Raw genomic sequence first — 26,692 nt, 5'->3', positions numbered from 1 at the left:
CGGAACCCCCTTCCCGTCACTTTGTTTTAAAGGTTTATTTATTTGAAAGAGTTACACAGGGTCGGCACCGCGGCTCAGTAGGCTAATCCTCCGCCTTGCGGCGCCGGCACACCGGGTTCTAGTCCCGGTCGGGGCGCCGGATTCTGTCCCGGTTGCCCCTCTTCCAGGCCAGCTCTCTGCTGTGGCCCGGGAGTGCAGTGGAGGATGGCCCAGGTGCTTGGGCCCTGCACCCCATGGGAGACCAGGAGAAGCACCTGGCTCCTGCCATCGGATCAGCGCAGTGCGCCGGCCGCGGCGGCCATTGGAGGGTGAACCAACGGCAAAATGAAGACCTTTCTCTCTGTCTGTCTCTCACTGTCCACTCTGCCTGTAAAAAAAAAAAAAAAAAAGTTACACAGAGAAGGAGAGGTAGAGAGAGAGGTCTTTCGTCTGCTGGTTCACTCCCCAATTGGCCGCAATGGCTGGGGCTGCGGCGATCCGGAGCCAGGAGCTTCCTCTGGGTCTCCCACGGGCCTGCAGGAGCCCAAGTGATATTGGAAATGACCCCCTAAAATATATACAAAAACGTGGCCCCTTAAAGTTCCCCAGAAGTCCCAGCTGGGGTGCCATACGATATCACCATATGCTTATTATTAAATCCCCAGTATTAATAAGCCTGAGAGGGTTCTTGCATAATGTTTAGAGCAGAATTCTAAGTGCCGGCATAAATGAACGAGGCAGCATGGTACATTTTAGGCTTTTATTTATTTAGTGCGAAAGATGCATAGGAGAGTTATTTAAGAGAGAGAGAGGTAAATCTGGGTTCATACGGAGCACCAGGAACCAGCCACATGGAAGAGCATCTAGGCCAGGAAGCCTAGGGTGGCCCAAAGACCACGCACCCTGGAGGCGCAGGGCTACAGCTAGTCCCCTCCTGGCAAGAAGCCAGGGAAAATAAGAGAGGGGCCACACTGTGTCCCAGGCTTTTAACCCACTTCCAAAGGGGAGTGGTTAATTAACCTGATTGGCCGGTGGGCACTCAGGTGTGGCCAGGTAGGGGCAGCATGTCACACAGGGGCATGGTGAAGGTATCAGGTAGGGCTTGAGATCACACAGGGGCATGGCGAAGGCGTGGTCTTCCAGCTCACAAACCTAATCAATTTTAACCTGTATGCCTCCATACTTCACAAGGACTTGGGCCATCTTCTGTTTTCCCAGGCCCATCCAGAGAGCTGGATCAGAAGTGGAGCAGCCAGCACTTGAACCGGCGCCCACATGGGATACTGGCACTGCAGGCAGTGGCCCCACTTTTTGTTTGTTTGTTTTTGTTTTTTAGGATTTATTTATCTGAGAGACAGAAACAGAAAGTAGAGACAGAGAAAGGTCTTCTATCTGCTGGTTCACTCACTAAATGGCCGCAACAGCCAGAGCCAGGAGCCAGGGGCTTTTTCCAAGTCTCCCACACAAATGCAGGGGCCCAAGCACTTGGGCCATCTTCCTCTGCTTTTCCAGGGCATAACAGAGAGCTGGATTGGAAAAGGAGCAGCTGGGACACAAATCAGTGCCGATATGCAATGCTGGCAGAGCAGGCGGAGGCTTAGCCTAGCCCCTCCTATCACTTGCAACTCTGGCATCCCATAGCAGAGTGCCAAGTCCCTGCTGCTCTACTTCCTATCCATCTGCCTGCTAATGGACATGGGAAAGCAGCAGAAGATGGCCCAAGTGTTTGTCTCCTGCACCCACATTGAGACCCCGATAGAGTTCCTGGCTTCTGGGTTTGGCCAGTCCTGGCTGTTGCATTTGGAGAGTGATCAAGCGAGTGGAAGATCTCTTTTTCTCTTTGCCACTCTGCTTTTCAAATAAATAAATAAATAAATAATTTTTAAAAGGATTTATTTATTTGAAAAGCAGAGTTACAGAGGGACAGAGGCAGAGAGAGAGAGATAGGTCCTCCATCCGCTGGTTCACTCCCCCATGCCACAGCACTGGCACCTCAAATAAATTTTTAAAAAATAACAATAGAGTTCATTGGAGTCAAGGTGAAAGTTTTAGTTCAATCTCTGCTTCTCTGTTAGGCAGCTCTAATGGCCTTGGGAGTGGTGGGCTCCTCTGGAGGAGGAGAGCTCTGACCACGTTTCTCTTACTTTCTGGTTCAGCTCTATCAGGCCGTGTGGTTGCACCTGTAAGCACCTTCATTCTCTCCCTCTGCATTTCTTCACATCTGAACTTCACCGCGTGCACTGCTGTGGCCTCCCTTTAGCTGCCAATGGAGCAGGACTATACATTCTTTTTTTTTTTTTTTAAGATTTATTTATTTATTTGAAAGGCAGAGTTACAGAGAGGCAGAGGCAGAGAGAGAGAGAGAGAAGTCTTCCATCTGCTGGCTCACTCCCTAAATGACCGCAATGGCCAGAGCTGTGCCGATCCGAAGCCAGGAGCCTGAAGTTTCTTCCAGGTCTCCCATGCAGGTGCAGGGGCCCAAGCATTTGGGCCATCTTCATCTGCTTTCCCAAGCCACAGCAGAGAGCTGGATCAGAAAAGGAGCAGCCGGGACTCGAACCGGCACCTGTACGGGATGCCAGCACTGCAGCTCCAGAGCTATACCTTCTGAGAATGCCACTTTTCGATTCTCATTTTGGGCAATGAGAAAAGCAGCTCTTTGATTGAAAGTCAGTCTGACAGGAACAGTACATTTTTTCTGAGTCAATATCTTCAGTTGGAGGAGGTAATAGAACTTGACAAATGATTATTTATTGGTCTGAAAAGGAATGGCTGCACATTCCTCAATGAAATGCAAAGGCCAAGGTAGCATTGTTCTGTTCAACCTCTTAAAGGGATGATTTTATGGGAAGATGATTTATTTTTTTATTTTTATTTTTTGTCAGGCAGAGTGGACAGTGAGAGAGAGAGAGACAGAGAGAAAGGTCTTCCTTTGCCGTTGGTTCACCCTCCAATGGCCGCCGCGGCCGGCGCGCTGCGGCCGGCGCACCGCGCTGATCCGATGGCAGGAGCCAGGAGCCAGGTGCTTTTCCTGGTCTCCCATGGGGTGCAGGGCCCAAGCACCTGGGCCATCCTCCACTGCACTCCCTGGCCACAGCAGAGGGCTGGCCTGGAAGAGGGGCAACCGGGACAGAATCCGGCGCCCCGACCGGGACTAGAACCCGGTGTGCCGGCGCCGCTAGGCGGAGGATTAGCCTATTGAGCCGCGGCGCCGGCCCCATTTTAACTTTAAAATTTAACTTAAACATTACTATTTAAAGAAAACCTATTCTAGGTTGTCTTTATAATCAATAATAAAATATTGAAGCTTCTAAAATTTTTTTAACATTCTTGAAATGCAGATAGAGGGAGACATAATTTTTAAGGATTTTTAAAAATGTTTTTTAATTCTTGGAGCTGGCTCTGTGGTGTAGTGGGTAAAACCACCGCCTGCAGTGCCAGCATCCCGCATGGGCATCAGTTCAAGTCCCAGCTGTTCCACTTCTGATCCAGCTCTCTGCTATGGCCCACACCCTTCAGCCTCTGCACCTGCGTGGGAGACCCGGAAAAAGCTTCTGGCTCCTGGCTTCGGATTGGCCCAGCTCTGGCTGTTTCAGCCGTTTGGGGAGTAAACTAGCAGATGGAAGACCTCTCTGCCTCTGCCTCTATGTATCTGACTTTCAAGTAAGATAAATAAATCTTAAAAAAAGATTTTAATTCTTTTTTAAAAAGAGTTATTTATTTATTTGAAAGTCAGAGTTACACAGAGAGAGAAGGAGAAGCAGAGAGAGAGGTCTTCCATCCACTGGTATGGGATGCCAACACTGCAGGTGGCGGCTTTACCCAATATGCCTCGGTGCCAGCCCCGAGAGAATTTCTGACATCTGCAGGTTCACGTATCAAATGGTGCAAGACCACAGCCAGTAGTCAGGAACTCCATCCAAGGTCTCCCCTATGGATGCAGGGGCCCAAGAACTTGGGCCATCTTCTGCTGCTTTACCAGATGCATTAGCAGGGAGCTGGATGGGAAATGGAACAGCTGGGACGCCAGTCAGCTTTCTGATACGCCATGCCAGTGGCATTGCAAACCATGGATTAACCCACTTTGCCACAGATGCTGGCCCCTGAAATTCCTTACAAATACGAAATATAAGTCCTGGGTAGAATTTTGATAATTTAAAGTATATGAGTTGGATTTATTACTGTGATTTTTCTCAAACCCAGATGCTGGTAAATCAAATCACTGAGCTTAGACAATCTCTTCAATAGTTCACCTTGGACACTGTAATAGGACATATTGTGAAAGGGTACTTGCAAAGTGTCAAATCTTTGAGTAGGTATAATGCAATGCAAGTGATAATAAGAATAGTAAAACATGCCAAATTTTAAAATTTTTACCCTTTTTCATATTAATGTTCCTCAAGTGTTAATATGTAGAGCCACATTTTCTACTTGCATGTATTAAATTAATTTGGAATTAAGAAGGTGAGAAAGTTATCTTTTCCATTCTTTACAAAGAGAAGCAGTGAGATGCTGTGTTTAGTGCAGACCTGGGAAGTCTGGGCTGAGCCCGAGTTCTGGAGTCAGCAGTTACACTTTATGCTGACACGAAATGGACATGAGCTGGTGTTAAAGATAGAAGGAGGTGCTGGCGTGTGGCTCAGCTGGTCAAGGCACTGCCATGGCCTGTGGTGCTGGCATCCCATATGATCCAGCTCTCTGCTAATGTGCCTGGGAAAGCAGCAGAAGATGACCCAAGTGCTTGGGCCCCTGCCACCCAGTTGGGAGACCTGGAAGAAGCTCCTGCCTCCAACTTCTGATCTGGCCCAGCCCTGGCTGTTGCAGCCATTTGGGAGTGAACCAGAGGATGAAGACTCCTCTCTGTCTCTGCCCCTGTCTCTCCTTATCTGTAACTCTGACTTTCAAGTAAATATGTAAATCTTAAAAAAAAAGAAAGGAGGTAATGTGAAGTACATGGTGATCTTCCAACAAACAATAGCTCTATGTATTTTTTCACTCATGGTTTTTTATTTTTATGTATTAAGAAATCTACATATTTAAAATGTGTATTTTAAAAAGTAAATAGTAGGCCAGTGCCACGGCTAACTAGACTAATCCTCTGCCTGCGGCGCCGGCACCCCGGGTTCTAGTCCCGGTTAGGGCGCCAGATTCTGTCCCGGTTGCTCCTCTTCCAGTCCAACTCTCTGCTGTGGCCCAGGAAGGCAGCAGAGGATGGCCCAGTGTGGGAGACCAGGAGGAAGCACCTGGCTCCTGGCTTTGGATCAGCACAGCGTGCTGGCTGTAGCAGCCATTTGGGGGGTGAACCAACAGAAGGAAGACCTTTCTCTCTGTCTCTCTCTCACACTAACTCTGCCTGTCCAAAAAAAAAAAAAAAAAAAAAAAAGTAAATAGTAAAATATTTTGTACATACTCAAAGTATAAAGAATCTGCCACCTAGCTTAAGAAATAAAACATTATTGATGCTTTGTGTATCATCCCCAATGCATCCCTCCTCTCTTTCTATATAAAATTTTGCAACTATGTTGTTTAGTGCTTTAATTTCTAGGCATTTAAATTGTTTTACTAAATTTGTACATAAACTTCACAGTGTAGTAATACTACACTGGACTGTCTTTGCATCTTGTTTTTTTTTTTGTTGTTGTTGTTTTTTGTTTTTTGTGTTTTTGTTTTTGTTTTTGTTTTTGTTTTAAGATTTATTTATGCCGGCGCTGCGGCTCACTGGGCTAATCCTCCGCCTTGCGGTGCCGGCACCCCAGGTTCTAGTCCTGGTTGGGGCGCCAGATTCTGTCCCGGTTGCCCCTCTTCCAGGCCAGCTCTCTACTGTGGCCAGGGAGTGCAGTGGAGGATGGCCCAAGTACTTGGGCCCTGCACCCCATGGGAGACCAGGAGAAGCACCTGGCTCCTGCCATTGGATCAGCGCGGTGCACCGGCCGCAGCGGCCATTGGAGGGTAAACCAACGGCAAAGGAAGACCTTTCTCTCTGTCTCTCTCTCACTGTCCACTCTGCCTGTCAAAAAAAAAAAAAAAAAGATTTATTTATTTATTTGAGAGTTACAGAAAGAGAAAGAGGTGGAGGAGGAGGAGACAGAGAGAGCTTCTTTCTGCTGGTTCACTCCCCAAGTGGCCACAATGGCCAGGGCTCATCCATGCCGAAGCCAGGAGCCAGGAGCTTCTTTTGGGTCTCCCACATGGGTACAGGGACCCAAGCACTTGGGCCATCTTCTGCTCTTTTCCCAGGCCGTAGCAGAGAGCTGGATCAGCCAGGACTTTCACTGGTGCCCATATGGGATGCCAGTGTCATAGGCTGCCTTTGTTCGCTATACCACAATGCCAGCCCCAGATTTCATTTTTTTAGATTTATTTATTTATTTGACAGAGTTACACAGAGAGAAGGAGAGGCAGAGAGAGAGAGAGGTCTTCTGTCCCCTGGTTCACTCCCCCAATTGGCTGCAACAGCTGGAGCTGCACCAATCTGTAGCCAGGAGCTGGGAGCTTCTTCCAGATCTCCCATGCGGGTGCAGGGGTCCAAACACTTGGGCCATCCTCTACTGCTTTCTCAGACCATAGCAGAGAGCTGGATTGGAAGAGGAGCAGCCAGGACATGAACTGGCGCCTATATGGGATGCCGGCACTGCAGGCGGTGGCTTTATCCACTATACCACAGCACCAGCCCCCAGATTTCATCTTTAAAAACTTTATTTTGGGCCGGCGCTGCAGCTCAATAGGCTAATCCTCCACCTGCGGTGCCGGCACCCCGGGTTCTAGTCCCAGTCAGGGTGCCGGATTCTGTCCCAGCTTCTCTTCCAGCCACAGCTCTCTGCTGTGGCCCGGGAGTGCAGTGGAGGATGGCCCAAGTGCTTGGGCCCTGCACCCACATGGGAGACCAAGAGAAGCACCTGGCTCCTGCCATCGGATCAGCGTGGTGCGCAGGCCACAGCGGCCATTGGAGGGTGAACCAACGGAAAAGGAAGACTTTTCTCTTTGTCTCTCTCACACTGTCCACTCCGCCTGTCAAAAAACAAAAACAAACAAACAAAACCTTTATTTTGAAATTACTTCACATAGAAAAGTTTCAAGAATATTCCAAGAAAATCCTATATACTCTTTATCCAGATTCATTCAATAACATCTCCCCCCATTTACTGTATCAGCTGTGCTTGCTCTAGACAATGTGTATATACACAAATGTTTTTTTCTGAATCATGTGAGATTAATTTGTAGACATGTTGCTCTATCTGTAACTACTACCATGTGTATTTACTCAAATCAGAATATGCAATATTTATAAGCAGTTTTGTATAATCCTCAAACTATGCACTGAGATGCCCACAGCCCCACTGTGAATTCACAGGACGATATCCGTAGGATATCTTGCATTCTAATATTTCCAGGTGAACAAAATAAAATGACTGGAAAACGAGTTTGAGATTGTTTGTAATTTCAACATTAGATGGCGCTGTATTCCCAGGCTGTGTCGTATGGAGGGACAGCTGGGTTTCCTGGCAGTTGTCATGAAAAACAAGTGCAGTGCACAAATCAGCGTGGAACAGGAAATAAGGGTGTCCTTGTCTAGTCTGATTCCAAGGTTGAGAAGTGTGGTGGGGAAAAAAGGCTCTCTCTTATTGCAGGATACCTAGTACTAAACAGAGATGGGATGATGGAGTTAGAAACCACCGTTTGGTATGCTTCAGGTAATACTCTCTAGCCTAGCATCATCATTGGACTGTAGGAATTTGTGGGTGAGGGAGCAGCCATTTGGCCTGGCAGTTAAGATGACTGTATCTCAAATCAGAGTACTGGGGTTCAATTACCTGACTCCTGACTCTAGCCTCCCATCAATGCATTTGAGTAATTGAGTTCCTGCCAGCCATGTGGGAGACCTGGATTGTGTTCCCAGTTCCTGGCTCTGGCCCAGGGCCAGCCCTGGCTATTGTGAGCATTTGGTTAAGTAAACCAGTAGCTAGAATTTCTCTGTGTCTCTCTTTCTGTGTTTCTCAAATAATGAAACATTTTTAAAAATAAAACAAAAATTTGTGTGTGAAAATTAAGTCACAGTAGTCTCTGGTTTCTTCCTGCCTGTGCATCTTCTTTATAAAAAAGGAAGCAGTCAAATGTATGTTTTCCTGTTTTTTAGGCAGAAGGTAACGTGTGTATGTGAGCATGCGTGCACACTTCTGAAATTCACTCTTTGGTACTTAACAACATATCCTAGGAATCCCACAGACTCTCACTGATTTGTAAGAAAGATCGCGGCCATTCTTTTTGACAGCAACACTCTACCGTTGGATGCATGTACTGTGTATTTTTCAATCATTGAAATATTTTATGGGCATTTGTATATTTTCATATTGTGGGTATGTCTTCAATGTAAAGTTCTAAAAACAGTGGAATTATTGGATCAAAGGTACATACATATTTACTTTTGTTAGATATTGCCAAATTCTGTGGGGGTAACATTTTGAGAATTTTTGCTTCAATATACTTAAGTAATATTCTTCAGGAATATATTAAGTTAACTACTTTTATGCTATCTTTACTTGGTTTAAATGTTTACATAGTACTTTATAAAAAAAACACTTTTGGTTCATTTTCTATGCTCTGGACAAAATCCATACATTTTCAAAAATAGAATAATGTAAGTAGCACCCCACATACTGCAGCTGTGACCACACACGGCCAAAGGAGCTTCGGTTCTACACCAAGCCCACCCCAGATTACTTTGAGGCAGACTTCCTAACTACACACATCTTAGTGTGTGCCTCCTACATATGTCACGACAGCACCCCAGCCACACGAGAGCAGGCAGAACTCTAAGATGGCCTTCCAGGTTCTTGGCTACTGCTGGACATACACTTTCTCTGTTAAGTAAGCCAACCTTAATTTAGGTACTGCTGTGAAGGGACTTTGCAGATGCAATTAAGTCAGTTGTTTTAAAATAGTAGATTTTCCTGCGTGGGCCTAACCAATGTAGGTGAGCCCTTAAGAAGGCTGAGGTTTTTCCTGGCAAGAGACGCAGGTGTGGAAAGAGTGAGACATATTTAGCGGCTGAGAGGCTCTCCAGGACCCACATAGCAAGGATTTAAGAGGGGCCTCTTGGAACTGAGAGTGACCTCCTGCTAAAAGCTAGCAAGCAAACGAGCCCCTCCGTCCATGACTGCAAACCTCAGTGAGCGTGGAAGGAAGCCCTGAGTTCAGAGGACAGCACGGCTGTCTCATACCTTGACTGCCGCCTTGCGAGATTTCTTTTTTCTTTTAATGTATTCATGAAGCAGACAGAGTGGGAGAAAAACACTCACATCCGCTGATTCACTCCCCACATGTCCACAATGACCAGGGCTGGCCAGAGCCAGAATCTAGGAACACAGGTAATTCCGTTCTCCCGCGTGGGTGGCAGGGACCCAGGGACTTGAGCGTCCTCTGCTGCCTCCCAGGGTGTGCATTAGCGGGAAGCTGGGTTGGAAGCAGAGGAGCTGAGACTGAGCCAGGCACTCTGATGCAGGATCCAGGTTTCCCAAGCAGCAGTTTAACCACTGCACCAAACTCCCACCCCATTGTAGTTTTAATTTGTGTTTTCCTTGTGACTGATGAGATTGAGTGCCTTTTTATATTTTTAGAAGCCATTTTCCCATATGAACTGCTTATTCAATTATTTTATCTAGTGTTTTATTGTTTTTTCCTGATCGATTTGTGATTTCTCTATATATTCCAGATAGATTTTATCTGTATCTCTTTAAATATCTGTACATTTTGTACAAGAATATTTTTAGCAGTCCTGTTAGCAATAATAATAAAAATCTAAAATCTACTAATGTTTTATAGTAGGGGAAAAATGGGTGAATAGTGGTATATAGAGTATGTCTTATCCAAAATGCTTGGGACCAGAAGTATTTTGGATTTTTTTCAGATTTTTGAATATTTGCATGTACATAATGAGATATCCTGGGGATAAGACCCAAGTTTAAACATGGAGCTTATTTGTTTCATATATACCTTATACACATAGACTTAAGGTAATTGTATACAGTATTTAAAATAATTTGCGGGGCCAGTGTCATGGTACAGTGGATTAAGCCACCGCCTGTGACACCAGCTTTCCATATGAGCACCGGTTTGAGTCCTGGCTGCTCCATTTCCATTCCAGCTCCCTACTAATGTATCTGGGAAAGCAGCAGAGGATGTCCCAAGTGCTTGGGTTCCTGCCACCCACACGAGAGACACAGGTGGAGTTCTAGGCTTCTGGCTTTGCTGTGGTCTAGCTCTGGCCATTGTGGCCATCTTGGGAGAGGACGAGTGAATGGAAAATACCTCTCTCTCTCTCTCTCTCTCTCTCTCTTTCTCTCTCTCTATAACTCTGCCTTTCAAGTAAATATATAAATCTTTAAAAAGAACTTTCTGCATGCAACAAAATTCATTGTGTGGAATTTTCAAATCAGTACGTAACAAGTTTTAGATTTTTGAATTAGGGATGCTCAACCCATGTCTCACAGTGGAATAACTGTGCTGTTGCTGTAAGATACTGTACTACTGCTACGAATCTTGTGTGTGTTGAATTAAAGCATCTAGATACAAAACATATTCCAGTTCTATACATTCAAGCCATATTAAATGAATCTGTGGTATGGGGAGTCGGGGTTCTGGTTGTCTTTGGGGTAGTGGATGAGGGGGTGAGGGAGGATTTCAGGGTGCTGCTCATGCTCCCTGCCTTGCTCTGAGTGGGGGTTACCCTGCTGTGCGGGGCGTGTGAAGATTCAGCGGTCACACACTGTTGCTAGAGCATTTCTCAGCCAACACGAGACGTTTACAAAAACAGATCCTGCAGAATTTTCACAAGGGCCAAAGAGCTAAAACGGCAGCCTCAGCCTGAGCTTTGCCTCTGCTCTTCCTGTGACAGGTCTTGGTGTCCATGGAAACCAGAGGGAGCCTGGGCGGTGGGGAGGGAGAGAAGGGACGGGAGCCCTTGAAGCGCAGCATGTGCCATGATGGAGCAGACGCTCTGACTGTCATTTCAGTTCCCTCAGCGTCCCGCCTCCATCCGCGCGGGACAACCCTGACGGCTGGCTCCGCCCACTCTCAACCGCAGGCTCCTGTTTAATTCAGCCCCACAGGTAAGCTGGCCTGGCAGGGACTCCAAAGAAGGCCTTGTCTGGATCAGGGACACCAGCACCCCACTAACTAGCGGTCACTTGTGGGGAACCCTCAGCCCCGCAGCTGAGGGCCCATGCCTGGAAGACCTTGGAGCAGCCACAGGGACGTTGTGGTCTCCGCACACCAAGGCAGGAGCAGCCACAGGGAATGTTCCAGTCTCCATACAGCTCCCTACTCACTGGAGAACTCTTCAGACCCTCGCTTAATTCCCATTTTAAACACAGTTTGTATCACCTTGTTATGGATTTTCTAAGTCCACAAAAATACAGATTAGAAATAGGTGAGTGAATTTCTCCCCAAAGTGTGCAAATACATCTTGATTTCAGTTTGAGACTTATTCTGGATTTTTCTGGGTACAAATATGTGTATGCAAGTCTCCGTGTGGGAGCTGGTGTGTATTGCACCGTGCTGGTTGTGATGAATCTGGGTGAGGGAGTGTGTGTACGTTTGCATCTATCAGTTGGTATCGTGTGTGCATATTGGGTGTAGGGTATGTGAGGACATTTATGAATTAGTTTGTCATTTTTGTGGGCTTATATGTATATGTGTGACTAGGTATAAAACATGTAGAAGAGAATTTATACTTTTTTAAAAAAGATTTTATTTATTTATTTGAGAGATAGTGTTACAGACAGAGATAGGGAGAGACAGACAGAAAGGCCTGGCAACAGCCAAAACTGGGCCGATCTGAAGTCAGGAGCCAGGAGCTTCTTCCAGGTCTCCCATGTGGGTGCAGGGGCCCAAGGACTTGGGCCATCTTCCACTGCTTTCCCAGGCCATAGCAGAGAGCTGGATAAGAAGAGGAGCAGCTGGGACATGAACTGGCACTCATATGGGATGCTGGAGCTGCAGGCAGAGGCCTAACCAACTACGCCACAGTGCCAGCCCAAGAATTAATACTTTTATGACTCTGTAAGATATGACAGCATTTGTGGGATTGCTTATAAGCTTGTATCTTTGGGCTACATGAAGTTTGTATGTAGATTATACAGGATAGCTCTAGGCAAAGTTCTTAAGTCATAAGGTTGAACCATATGGAATTGCCATTTTTGTGGGTTAAAAACTCCGTGATTTTTGTAGGGTTCAACGCAGTACATGCATGTGTGTGGACATGTGTGTACACATGTATACAGATTTGTGTGGACATGTGTGTATACATGTACCCAGATGAGGTTAGGATTGCCTCTGTACCACACTATTATGATTATCACAGCTAAGAAGGAGACCTGGGAAGGAGCTTTACATGGATCCCAAAGGAAAGAAAACTCGCAATAGGGGAATAGTGGGAAATGATGTTGAAAGTTCCTAACTCTGCTAAGCCTCCTCTGAGAGTGTTTTGCACCCCTGCACCTCTAGTTCGCCTCTCCCATGGGCTTCCACAATCCCTTGACCTTCCTCCTTGATAAAACTTGCCACCCTGGAGTGTCATGAATATTTTTAATTTGCCACCTTCCCTACGAGACAGCCAGCAAACTGAGAGCAAGGACAGTGTCTGTGTCGTTCACTTGTATTCCTAGCACATAGCACAGAGTGTGGCACGGACAGAAGCTCAGTGGGCGTTTTCTACAGAAAGCATGCCTGAACTCCAGACGTTCTGATAAAGCTGCTCGGACCTGGCTGAGGAGGCACGCTTGCTCTGGCTAAAGTACGTGGCTTTGGTTCTGTGCAGCTGATGGGCTTTTTGGAGAGGGGATTGGAAAGCACAGAGTGCCATTTTAGGAACATTAAGTGAGGGAGTGATGTAAGGAACCGACAGAGGCAGGTTGTGTTAGCGACGAGAAGCCCAGTAGTTCCTCACGTGAGAGACGCCGAGACCTCAGTGGCAGCAGAAGAGGTATGAGCGGGAGATTCCGGTGGCTGCTAGGTGTGCAGCAAACAGAGAAGGAAGAATAAAGGTTGACCCCACGTTCTGGAACATGAGAGGCTGAGGTGATGATGGTGATATTGACAGAAATAAGGAGACCAATGGGACTGCTGTCTATAACAGTGGTGAGCCCTATTTTGAGTATCTTGCAGATTTGGTATATGCTGGATGTGAACCGAGGGTAGCGTACAAAAGGCACATCCTGATAAAGATGAGCAAAAGCAGCAGGCTGTGAGACAAGGGCCCAGGCAGGAAGCCCAGGTGTACACGTTCAGTCATCCTCTTAACAAGCAGTCACTCAATATACAGTGTGTGCCAGCCAGCCCATGGCCCGGGTGCTAGGCTCACAGCACTGAACAAAAAAACCAACCTTCTGCCAACGGCGATAGTTCCCTTATCCCTGAAATTATTTTAAAACTCTTCTTTCATGAATTTAAATTGAATTTAAAAATTGCAAGCCTAGTTGTATTATGATCTGCATCTAAGCATTCTACAGCTCAAGTCCTTGCTAGTCAATTTCTACGTTCTGTTTCTGCTAAGCCTTATTCCTATTCTCTTTTTTGTTTGTGTGCCTATCTTTTTAAATTTTTTTTTAAAGATTGAGTTATTTAGTTGCAAGGAAGAGTGACAGAAAGGGTGAGACATAGAAGAGATAGATCTTCCATCTACTGGTCATCCCCAAAAGGCCACCACAACCAGGTAGGGGCCAGGCTGAAGCCAGGAGCCCGGAACTCCATCCGAGTCTCCACATGGGTTCATCACCTGCTGCCTCCTAGGAGCATCAGCAGGAAGCTGGATTGGAAGTGGAGTTGCTGAGACTCGGGCCAGGAGCGCTGATACAGAAAGTGGGGGTCTCAAGTAGCAGCTTAACCCAGTGCCCCACCATACCCATCCCTGCTCGCCTGTCTTTGACCTTGGGTTAAAAAAATTACTGGTATGGGGCTCCTGAGACTTAAAATGAAGGCACCTTTCTCCAGAAAGGATTTAGCTTTTTGTTTGGCATCTGAAGAGCCTGCTGGTTTGGTACGCCTTCGGTTCTGTGGCTTGCAATTTCTGGGTCTACCCTAGAAATAGGAATTGGGATTCAGAGGGTTGACTCATGGTTGCAACCAGCAGAGAGCATTTTCTCTATTCAGCATGAAGTCAACTCTCCCGTGGTTCCCTGGATATGAGAAGGCAGTTTACATCTTCTGTACGTTTATCCCAATAGTGCAACTTGGGGTCCACACTGTGGTGTAGCGAGTAAAGCCGCACCAGCAATGCTGGCATCCCATATGGGCATCAATTTGAGTCCTGGCTGCTCCACTTCTAATCCAGCTCTCTGCTATAGCCTGGGATAGCAGTAGAAGAAGGCGCAAGGCCTTGGGTGCCCGCGTGGGAGACCCAGAAGAAGCTCCTGGCTCCTGGCTTTGGATCGGTGCAGCTCTGGCCATTACAGTTAATTGGGGAGTGAACCAGCAGATGGAAGACCTCTCTCTCTCTCTCTCTCTCTCTCTCTCTCTCTTCCTGCCTCTCTGCCTCTCTGTAACTCTGCCTTTCAAATAAATAAATAAAATCTTAAAAAAAAAAAAAAAACAGTGCAACTGTTTGCAATTGTGAGTCTTTTAGGTTGCTCTGGACTTTTTTTTTTTTTTTTTTTGTCCTTTTTCTTTCTAAAGATCTGTTTGTTTAATTGAAAGGCAGAGTGACATAGAGAAAAGGAAAGACAGAGAGAGATAGACTTCATCTGCTAATGGCCTCTCTTGAAATGGCTGTAACAGTGAGGTCTGGGCCAGGCCAAAGCCAGGAGCCAGGAACTCCATCCAGGTCTTTCATGCAGGTGGCAGTGTCCCAGGTATTTGGGCCCTCTTCCACTGTCTTCCTAGCACATTAGCAGGGAACTGCATCAAAAGTGGAGCAGCTGGGGCTCAACCAGTGCTCTGAGGTGGGGTGCCAGCATTGAAAGTGGTGACTTAACCTGCTGTCACAGCACGGGCTCCTCTCAGCCTTTTCACAGATCTTCACTCTTCAGTGTCACAGTCTCACAGGTGACTATAAAGCAAAAGTGGCTTCTTGGGTTTTGACTTTCTGTTAGGTTTCTGATTTCTTTCCAGCTTGCTAGATTTTTTATGTTTTAGGAAGATATTTTATTTAACATTTTTATTATTTCAGGAGTAGCATGGATCACATAATCTAACCCATAGTTAACAAGGAATCAGAAATTTTCCTACTGTGATCTAATTTCTGTCCTGAGAGAAACTAACGTGAGACTTGGATTTGGAACTGGACCACGTGGGGCAGGAGTCAGGTGCAGCTCAGGGAGGAAGTGGTGGTGACTCCTGGGTCAGCATTTCTCCTGACGCTGGGACCAGCGTTGGTGGTAGCCATCTTCTGGTTCTGCAGCTTCTGGTCATGGACAAGGCAACAACGCAGTTCAGAGCTGTGGCTTGAGGAGTTGTCCTAGAAGCTCAGCTCACTCTTTCTTTCTTTATCCCATCCACTGATTGTGTGAACTGGTATCCTCAGTAAGTTCCCTCCACTTTAAAATAATTATAATGGATTTTGTTGTATGCAATTAAAAACCTTGATCAAAGCAGAAATCTATTAAGCCCTTCTAGCAAGTATTTTTCTTAATGATGAAACATTGGAAGCATTTCCTTTAAAAAAAATTATACCCATTATCACCGCTTCTCTCCAACATTGTCTTGGGTCCTAGCCAGTTCATTAACATGTGAAGAAGAAAAAGAACAAGAAGGCACAAGTGTTGAAAATGAACGTACCACTATTTTGAGATGATACAATTTTCAGGTCTATGTAGAAATCCCCTCCCCCAACTCTATTAACTTATTAGATCGGAGATCAATATTCAAAAATCAATTGTATGTCTAGTAAAGCAACAAATAAAAATACAGTTTGAAAATATCATTGATAATAGCAAAACTCTAATAAATATGTTAAAAGGTGAATAAAATCTCTTAGAGGAAATAGACTTTATTGAGAGACACTAAAGAATACCCATGTAAATAAAAAGATAAATTATGCTCAGTGTTAGGGGAAAAAAACCTAAAGTATAAAGCTGTCAGTTTGTTTTAATCTGTAAAAGCAATGCCATTGCAAGTACAATTCCAAAAGGATCTTGACAAGTGATTCTTAAATTCTACGTGATCAATAATGGTTAAGACAGTCCCGAGGAAGTACAGCGTGGGGAAACTTGCCTTCCTTGCTTGGGATTCTCCATGAGTCAGCACAAACTTAAGGTCCACGCGTGGCCTTCCAGATCGCTCTGCCTCTTCCCGCCCGTCTCATTGGCCCAGCCGCTTAGCAGGCATTTGTTCCTGTCTGGTCTTCTTGGGGTCTTCTACATGGCCATGACGCCATAGCCACTTCTCTCTTTGCCCTTGCTGTTTCTGTCTCCCTTCCCTTCAACCCACGGACTCCTCTTTTCTATTGGTCCCTGCCTTGCCTCTGCAAAAATAATTACCTCCAAAATATGTATTTTTTGTTCTCTAGCTCACATGAGGCTCCTTCCTCCAAATCCTTCTGCCCCGTTTAGTCTGGTGTCTTATAGATAGCGTTAAATAAGAGGAGAAAAGAGAGGGGCCACAGAGATGGTGTCTGGAATTCTTTGTAGGCAGATTCAGACACGCTGCATCGGGAGTTCCGCACTGCCCTTGGGCAGACATCTGGGATCTGGCAGAGGCTGCTGAGAGCCAAGGGCACTCCGTGCCAGGAGGTGTGGCACTGCCACAGTCTGAGGGAAGCTCATGGAGTCCAGACTGCCCAGGTGGCTGGTAGACAGGAGCTGTTTGCACCTCTCTCCATCTGATTAGAGTTTGTCCATGAAAACGGAAAGGGAAGAGACCAGAACCCACCGGTGCCCAGCAGCAGAGCTGTGAGTTGTATCCAGCACAGGCATGGCACCCACAGCTTGGTGCACTCCACGCTGCAGTGCCAGGCAGGTTGGAAAGAAAGCAAGGTGGGGACCACATCGCATGCGGCTCTTGTTTGGTTGTTTGTTTTCAGACCCCTGTCCTCTCTGTTTTGAACACACACAGAGGCTCCGGTAGCTGTGAGTGGCTGAGGGAGAGGGAATGATTGTTGGCAGCAAAGAGTGGGAGGCTTGCTTCTCACTCAAGGTCCTTTCACACCTTTTTGTATTTTGTACTCTGTATGGCAATTCCAAAAAAATGTATTTAAGAGAAAATAATAGGAAATAAAGGTGCTGGGAACACATAGCTAATTGGGCGGCAACAAGGGATGGAACTCTGAGTTTTGTGCTACCTCTTGGGAGGCTGAGAGGAATGCCAGCACAGGACAGCTTGCTCCTCGTTAAGACTAAGAGGAATGCTTTTCAGCACAGACCTTCTAAGTTGACCCAGCGGAGGAGGCACAGAGCCAGGCTGCAGCTGCGAAATTAAATACCTCTACAGAGACACCAGCATCAGGATGACATTTGGGAGAAAACAGGTGGCTTAGCACGGGTTATTCCAGAAAGAGAACCAAAATAATAAGCACACTAAGTTGAGAAAGCCAGAAAAGGCCCCGTGTCCTGCAAGCCAGACAGTAGTTCTGAACCCTCCCCTGTTGGAAGGGGGCTCCTGGGACATCCGCTGAGGGCCACTGTGGGACCGGACAAGCAGACTGCAGAACTGCTGCTTCAGGCTGATGCTTACTGAAACCTGAGAAATTTACAAAAAAGGGCAAGGTCAAGGTCTGAGGAAGGTAGACTCGAGTCAGGGTCAACACAGGCCACCACGGTGGTTTATCCTGGGGAGCTGAGAAATGTCCCTAAACCAAATCACAGCCCTGAGTCCCTCCTGAAAAGGTGTGCATGGGCTTGAAAACCAAAACCCTGTTAGAAGCTTCTTTACTCTGTAAGGAAAATAGAGCAGGATGAACGGACAAGTGGGATACTCTAACATCAACTATGTGACACGTGTCAATGAGAAGAGGAAAACAGACCACTGATGCACTTGTCATGGAGTGGGCTGTGTTTGGGGGTCCACAGGACAAGGTCTGGAGGATCAAGGGCCCTTGGATCAAGAAGATGTCAGAATATTTTAATACTAAAAATATTTAATAACAGTGTTATCACAACCTCAAGGGCCCCCATTGAATTCTCCGTATTGGAGGATTATTCAAGACTAAAGAAGAGGAAAAGAGGGTGAACATTTGGCACAGAAGTTAGAATGCTACCTGGGTCATCGCCATGCCATATAGGAGTGCCTAAGTTCAAGTCCGGGCTCTGCTTCCCATTCCAGCTTCTTGCTAATGCAGATTCTGGGAGGCAGTAGAGAATGGCTCAGGTACTTGGATCCCTGCCACCCATATGAGAGACCTGGACTGAGTTCCAGGCTCCTGGCTTTGGCCTGGCCCAGCCCTGTTTGTTGCAGATATTTGAGGGGTAAACCAACAGATGAAAGATCTTTATCCATCTGTCTCTGTCTCTCTACCTTTCAAATAAAAATGAAAATAAATAAATTTTAAAAACTTTTTTAAAGAATAGAAGAAGAAACCAGGATGGCCTTCAAGAAAAGGAAGCAGTGAATGAATTAAGGCCGGGAGCAGCAAAGGAAGGGGTACGGCTGGACCTCTGCCCAGGAAGCCAGGCCCTCGACCGGTGAGTCTCAGTACATGGGATCAATTCACCAGCACCAATCAAGGAGCTTTGAGATCCGATCACACTCAGACTGGAGACAGCACGGCCTGATTGACCTCAGTGTGGTGCAGTGTGTCACAAGTGGTGTGGATACTTGGCAGTTGGGGTCTTAAGCCTGAGACTGGCCCCTGACCAGCAGGGGACAGTACAAGCACTCCCTGACAAGGCGAACGGGAGAGGTAAGGTCGCCGGGTCAAGCACACCGCAGCAAGCACCCATGAGTTCTGTCGAAGCAGGAACTACTTTATTGAGGAGGTGTACAGGCTTACAAAGCTTAAGAAAGACATGCACAGTAGGGGAGCCAATCTGCGAAAAGGTCATGCAGGCATGGGTGGACCACGCACAGGGGCATCTTAAGCGAGATATAGGGATCCTACACTGTCCACGTGTGCGGAACTAAATCGGACCTATCCCTGCAGGTGGTTTAACCGCAGCGGCCCTAGACACGCCCCCCAGAACATCCGCCATTCGCCATGTTGTTAGGCACTATTTTAGGCAATGCCCAATACTTGGTCAACCATTCTTTGATATTTTTCAGACCCCAATCCATTGACCACAAGTGGGGCTTGTGACAATTGGAGCCATATTTGCTTAGCTGTGTGAAGAAGACCTTGTAGAGAGAGCCTACAGTGAACAGATCCTTTCTTGTCTGTGACAATACAACTCGCGCTAGAGATTTTCCACTTCCTCAGCCTTGAGGATTTCAAGCAACTCAAGAGGTCTCCAAAAAGAGTGGCCCTCCCCCAAAAGGAAAGCTGGAGAGTAAGACAGACACCTGCATCCCACATCCAATGCCTGGGTGCAATTCTCAGCTCTGGCTAGATTCTAGCTTCCTGCTAACAGGCACCCTGGGAGGCAGCAGGTGACCACTCAAGTGTTGCGGGGGTCAGGCAAGGAGACGTCTAGAGAACAGTGAGCTGGAAGATTTTCTGTAGTTTCTGCTTCTAGCGCTGCACACTAACTCCCCCGCCCCTTTGCATCCCAATGTGCAGCACGCCCACTTTCCCATGATGCACGAGTCTCCTCCAGAACCATGAAGACTCCGCAGTGAGCGTGTGTGCACTGAGCTCCTCGCAGAGACACTGTGAAAACCCTCCCAGAGGGCAGCACATGCACTGAACCCCGCCCAACTCCGCCTCACTTGGGAATTCAATAGGGAACCACCCCCACCCCATAAAGGAGCCCACTGGACACAGATGCTCACTCGTCTCCTGAGAGGTGCAGCCTGCTCGGACTCTCTCTCCTCGCGGGTGTGGACTCTTCATGTTCTCTCTCTGGCTGTCTCACGTGAAGTATCTTCCTTATGGGATTACTCACATTCATGTCTGCATGTGTCCTCATAAATAAATAAATAAAGCCTGCTCGCATTTTTACACCTTACTCATGTCCATGTTTTGAATTCTTGTCTTATATGATAAGCACAAGCCTGGACTGAAGCAATTAGGAAACATTCCCACAACAGCTGGGTTCCCGCCACCTATGTGGGAGACCTGGATTGAGTTCCCAGTTCCCAGCTTTGGGCTGTTATGGGCAGCTGGGAAGAGAACCAGTGGATGGAAGTTCTTTCTGTGTCTCTGCCTCTCAAATTCAAAAAATAAAAAATAAAATCAATGGATGGCCCGCATTGACATGCATCACTCTCTGAGAAGAGCCACAAATGTTTGATTAGGAGAAAGGCAAGGAGTTTAGAGCTAGGAGAAGAAGACATAGAAATCAAGAGGAATGAGGGAAAGGAAGTGTTTTATGACATGATACTTTGAGTTATGACTCTCTTTATTAATGGTGTTCGAGGGATGGAAATAGAATTAGAAGTCATTTTAAATGCTGGCCTCTGTGACACCACGGAACTGAGGCTTGCCTCTGCGTAGCAGTGGGGATTATAAATAACAGTCTTTTGTACTTCCTAAATGTCTGTTATTGAATTAATAAATAAATTCATTAACAGGAAAATGCAGATGGCCAAGAAGAGATGAAGACATAATAGGAGCAGGCAATGACGGGAAGGAGAGGAAGTGGGCTCGTGAGTCCTGGAAGATGAGAGTTAAAGAGGGTTGAAATGAAGAACAGGGGTTGTGTGGTTCAGAAAAGCAAAGTCCAGGAGTCTGGTTTTGTGCAGAGGTCAGGGCGAACGGCACCAAGGCACTCTCTAAGGCAAGCTCCAGGTTGACCAAACAGAGCCTGTAAATCATGCATTCAGCAAACATTCACTGAATATCTACTGACCTGACAGGTCTCGTACCATGCTGGAGAGGAGTCACAAACAAGGCACATGTCCTGATTGAATCTTTTTTATTTATTTATTTATTTATTTTATTTTATTTTATTTTTTTTTTTTGACAGGCAGAGTGGACAGTGAGAGAGAGAGACAGAGAGAAAGGTCTTCCTTTGCCGTTGGTTCACCCTCCAATGGCCGCCGCGGCCGGCGCGCTGCGGCCGGCGCACCGCGCTGATCCGATGGCAGGAGCCAGGAGCCAGGTGCTTTTTCCTGGTCTCCCATGGGGTGCAGGGCCCAAGCACCTGGGCCATCCTCCACTGCACTCCCTGGCCACAGCAGAGGGCTGGCCTGGAAGAGGGGCAACCGGGACAGAATCCGGCGCCCCGACCGGGACTAGAACCCGGTGTGCCGGCGCCGCTAGGCGGAGGATTAGCCTAGTGAGCCGCGGCGCCGGCCCCTGATTGAATCTTAACATTTAGAATGGGTCGTAGTAAACAATGGCACATGGGCCAAATTTAGCCTGCTTCTTAAATAAAGTTTTATTGGAGCATAGCCACACCCATTCATCTACATATTGTCAATGGTGTTTTTAAATCAGTTTTATTGGGACTTAATTCACAGACCACAGAGTCACTCTATGAAATTTACAATTCAGTGGTTTTATCCTCTTCACAGAGTTGTGCAACCATCACCATTATCTAATTTTAGAACATTTTCATTGTCTCCCAGAAACCCCACGCCATTAGCAATCACTTTCCTTCTCTCCTCCCCACCTCCACCCCTCCCCTTCACCCATGGAAGCCACTAATCCACTTTCTGTCCCTATCGATTTGCCTGTTCTAGATGTTTCATGTAAATAGATTCACACCCTATGCAGCGCTCTGTGTCTGCCTTTTTTCACTGAGTTATGAATCTCTTCATGTTTTCAAGATTCGCCCTCCGGTGACAGGGGTCATACTTCTGTTCAGAGTTTGATGGCTGCTTTGGATTATCTTGGCAGTTATTGTCACAACAGAGACATCATTGCTAGCAAGGCCTAAATTACCTACTAAACATCACAAACAGTTATGACCCATAGTATGAGGGTGGGGAAAGACAGAATCTTGGAGCTGGAAGAAATTGGTGAGTCAGAGAGTTCAAGATCTCACCTGATTCCCCAATCTCTTCATTAGCAACTCTGCTGGAAGTCATTCTGCCAAAAGATGGTCATCTGATAGACTTGTCTTGCTTTGCCAACAATGTATCAGAAAATGTTAGAAGCTAACTGATCCCTTGGGGTGGGTGTTGTACAGTGAATTAAGCCACCGCTTGGGACTCACGTATCCTGGATCAGAGTGCAGGTCCAAGTCTCAGTCACTTTGCTTCCCATTCAGCTTCCTACTAATGCGCTTGGGAGGCAGAAGATAATGGCCCAAGAACCTGGGTTCCTGACGTGCACGCGGGAGACCTGGTTAGAGTTTCTGGCGCCTAGCTTCAGCCTGGTCCAGTCCCAGCTGTTGTAGGTATTTGGGGGAGTGAACCAGCAAATGGAAAGTCACTCTCTCTCTCTATCTGGCTCTCACTGTCACTCTCTGTGTCACTCTACCTTTCAAATAGATAGATAAGCAAATCTTTTTAAAAAGAAAAGTAATTGATCCTAATGTAGAAGTAAAGTAATAAGAAAGTGAAGGGAACGGGTGAGAATTGTTGGTACAGACAAATACTGTAGATTTTAGAGAATGAAATCTTTACAAAGAAAAGAAAATTTTATATAATAGTTAAAATATCAAAAAAGCGAATAGGGTGGGTAAGTGGAATGATATCTCCTTGTTCATGGATTGGAAGACCTGACATTGTTAAGATGTCAATACCATCTAAGGACACCTACAGATTCAGTTTGATCCCTATCAAAATCCCAACAAAGTCTTTTGCAGAAAAAAAATTCATCCTAAAATTCGTATGAATTCCTTAGGGACCCTGACTATCACAATCCTAAAAAAGAACAAAATTGGAGGACTCACACTTTCTGATTTCACAACTTACTACAGAGCTACAGCATTCTAAAAGGTGTGGTGCTGGTGTGAAGACAGACATACAGACAATAGAATGGAGAGCCTGAAAGCGCACTCTTGCATATGTGGGGTGCGAGGACCATTCTATATGGGAAGAACAGTGTTTTCAATGAATGATACTCAGAGAACTGGGCATCACCAGCAAAAGGATGATGTTGGATTCTTACCTTACATCATATACAAAAATGAACTCAAAATGGAACAGAGACGGCCGGCACCGCAGCTCACCTGGCTAATCCTCCACCTGCGGCGCCGGCACCCCAGGTTCTAGTCCCGGTTGGGGCGCCAGATTCTGTCCCGGTTGCTCCTTTTCTAGTCCAGCTCTCTGCTGTGGCCCGGGAGTGCAGTGGAGGATGGCCCAAGTGCTTGAGCCCTGCACCCACATGGGAGACCAGGAGGGGGCACGTGGCTCCTGGTTTCGGATCAGCACAGCGCGCCGGCCGTAGCAACCATTTGGGGAATGAACCAACGGAAGGAAGTCCTTTCTCTCTGTCTCTCTCTCTCTCACTGTCTAACTCTGCCTGTCAAAAAGGAAAAAAACATGGAATAGAGACCTAAGTGGAGGAGCTAAAACTAAAACCCTTAGAAGAAAACAAGAGAAAAGCTTTAGAACATTGGAATTGGCAATAATGTCTTAGACCTGACACCAAAAACACAGGCAAAAAAGAAAAAAAAGATAAATAAGACTTCATTGAAATTTAAAATCATTGTGCATCAACAGAGTGTAAGGCAGCCCACAAGAGAAGAAGAAATATTTGCAAATCTGATATGCGATTGATATCCAGAAATATAAAGAATTTCTACAACTCAAGAATAACAATTTCAAAAAACTAGACTGAAAAATTAGACATGTTTCCAAGACATGTAAATTATCAACAAGGATATGAAAAGAGATTCAACAATAGTAGCTATTAGGAAAACGCAAGCAAAAATCAAAATAAGATACCATTTCCCACCATTAGGAAGGCTATATACACATATATTAAAAGAGGGGGTAGCACTGTGGCACTGTGGGTTAAGCCACTGCCTGCATGCTGCAGGCATTCCTATGGGTGTTGGTTCAAGATCCAGCTGCTCCACTTCTGATCCAGCTCCCTGCTAATGAGCCTGGGAAAGCAGTGGGAGATGGCCCAAGTGTTTGGGCCCCTGTGCCCATGTGGGAGGCCCAGATGAAGCTCCTGGCTCCTGGCTTTGGTGTGGACCAGTCCTGGCCATTGTGGCCCATTTGGGCAGTAAAACAGAAGATGGAAGATTTCTCTCTGTAATTCTGACTCTCAAATACATTTTTTAAAAATTAAAAACAAACAAACCCCAGAAAATATGTGTTGGTGAGGATAAGGAGAAATCAGAACACTGCGTGTTGTTTATGAGGGTATAAAGTGATGCAGCTACTGGGGAAAGTCATTGTGGTAATTCCTCAAAAGATGAAAACATAGAAATATCACAGCATCCAGCAAGTCCACTCTGGGGGCATATGGACCAAAAGCCAGGGAAAGCAGGAACTTGAAGAAATACTTGTACACCTGTGTTCACGGCAGCATTGCTCACAGTAGGCTAGGGCAGAAGCAATCCCCGTGCCCATGAACAGATAAACGGGTACGGAAGCCATGGTGTATAACACACAATAGAGTATTATTCAGTCTTAGAAAGGGGAAAATGTGCCACATGCTACAACATGGATGAGCCAGGAAGACATCACACAAAGTGAAATAAGCCAGTGACAAAAGGACACAGTATGACTCCACTTACGTGAGGTTGGGATAGTAGTCAGATGCGTAAGGACAGAAAGTAGGATGGTGGTTGCCAGGGGCTGGGAGCACAGGAGGTGAAGGGGAAAGGGCCATGGGTAAGAAAAAAGCTGGGAATCCTATAAAAGTAGAGTAAATCACTGTGATGTATTTGTGTGTGTGTGTTTGTCTCTCAAATTGTTGACTGACACCTCTACCTGTCTGGAACTGCCTCATCCCCAAACAGTTGGACAGACTTTGAACAGCCTTGGGGGGGGGGTATCTTTAAAGATGATCCATCCTACGATAAGGGCCGTGTGGCACAGGTGTACACCACAGCGTATAGACACCCTGCCCCAGCATGGTCAGATTCACCGAGTGCAGTGCCTGGGCCAGAGGGAAGCCACGCCATGTTAGGAGCAGGAGCAAGCGCAGCTCAGAGACAAATGCGGCCAGCAAAGGCACCGATTGACCTCGGAGCATCTTCTCCTTTGAGCAACCTTGGTGCCTGGTGAGATGTCCGTATTAAAAAGTTGCCAATGGGGGTCGGCGCCGTAGCTCACTTGGTTAATCCTCCGCCTGTGGCACCGGCATCCCATATAGGCGCCGGGTTCTAGTCCCGGCTGCTCCTCTTCCAGTCCAGCTCTCTGCTGTGGCCCGGGAGTGCAGTGGAGGATGGCCCAAGTGTTTGGGCCCCTGCACCCGCATGGGAGATGGGAGGAGGTGCCTGGCTCCTGGCTTCGGATCAGCATAGCTCCGGCTGTGGCGGCCATTTGGGGGGTGAACCAATGGAAGGAGGATCTTTCTCTCTGTCTCTCCCTCTCACTGTCTATAGCTCTAACTGTCAAATAAATTTTAAAAAGAAACAAAAATTAAAAAAAGTTGCAAATGACTTCCCCAGCAGACAAAAGAGGTTAGAGAGAAAGATCTGTGTTAGTTTCCTATTGCTACTATAATAATTACCATAGCTTAATTCATTTATTTTTCTTTGGTCAAAAGTGTTTTATTTTTAGAGGCATCTTCTTTGGAATTAACAATGAGTATATTCCTTTAAAATTGTCTTACAATACACATCTTAAAATATATAAAATGTTATTGTCTTTTTTTTAGAAGTACTTTTTTAAAAAACATTTATTTATGTATTTGAAAGGCAGAGTTATAGAGGTAGAGGTGCAGAGAGAGAGCCAGAGAGAGAGGTCTTCAGACGCTGGTTCACTCCCCAAATGTCCACAATGGCTGGAGCTGTGCTGATCCGAAGCCAGGAGCCAGGAGCTTCTTCTGGGTCTCCCACGCGATTACGATAGATTTAGAGCTTGCACACACTTATTATCTTACAGTACTGGGTGCAGAAGTTTCCCTGGGCTAAAATCAAGGGACCTACAAGACTGCTTTCCCCTGGAGGCACTAAGGGAGGCCTAGCTCCCTGCGTCTCCTGCTTCCACAGGTGCCTCTGCCCCTTGGCTTGTGACCCCGCACGCCTGGGGCCTCGCCTTCCATTGCCGTAGGGTCTCTGTCTCTGATTCTCTTGCTTCACTCTTACAAGGATCTTTGTGATTCCATGGGCCCATCTCCAGAGCCCTGCCTTAATCACCTCTGCAAGGTTCCCACTGCCATGCAGAGTAACCTATTCACAGTTTCCAGGAGTTAGAATATGGAAATCTGTGGTGGAATGAGAAGGCCATGCCAAGATGGCCCCTGGCAAGCCAGTGTCTGTTACTCAGGAATGGCTTTGAAACCCACATGGCAAACGGAGCCTGCCTGACAACAGGCTGTGATTGGATGGCTTTGGAAACTGCCTGGCAACAGGCGGTGATTGGTTGGGGGATAGACCGCCCCTTGACCGGATTGGCTGGTCTTGGCTATATAAGCTGCTGTACTAACTGAAATAAATGAGTCTGCGGCTGCTTGCCTCAAGCCCGCTTTCACCCAACTCCTGGGGTCTGTGTGGTGACTCCTGCACTCCTCCTCTCAGAAAGGAATCCACTGCAACATTGTTGAGAAATCAACTGCAAAATAAATCATTGGGGGACCATTATTCTGCCAATCACATCTGTAGAAAACAATGTGACTACA

General features: G+C 46.5%; 1 protein-coding gene across 1 annotated transcript in view; it reads left to right on the top strand.

The window, feature by feature from the left end:
- The window catches only part of EFR3B (EFR3 homolog B), a 135,126-nt gene that overhangs the window by 1,611 nt on the left and 106,823 nt on the right, over positions 1-26,692 (top strand). The gene's annotated exons all lie outside the window — the stretch shown is intronic.

Source organism: Oryctolagus cuniculus, chromosome 2, assembly GCF_964237555.1.
Source record: "Oryctolagus cuniculus chromosome 2, mOryCun1.1, whole genome shotgun sequence".
Classification (NCBI taxonomy): Eukaryota; Metazoa; Chordata; class Mammalia; order Lagomorpha; family Leporidae; genus Oryctolagus; species Oryctolagus cuniculus.
This window is presented reverse-complemented; position numbering and strand designations above follow the sequence as displayed.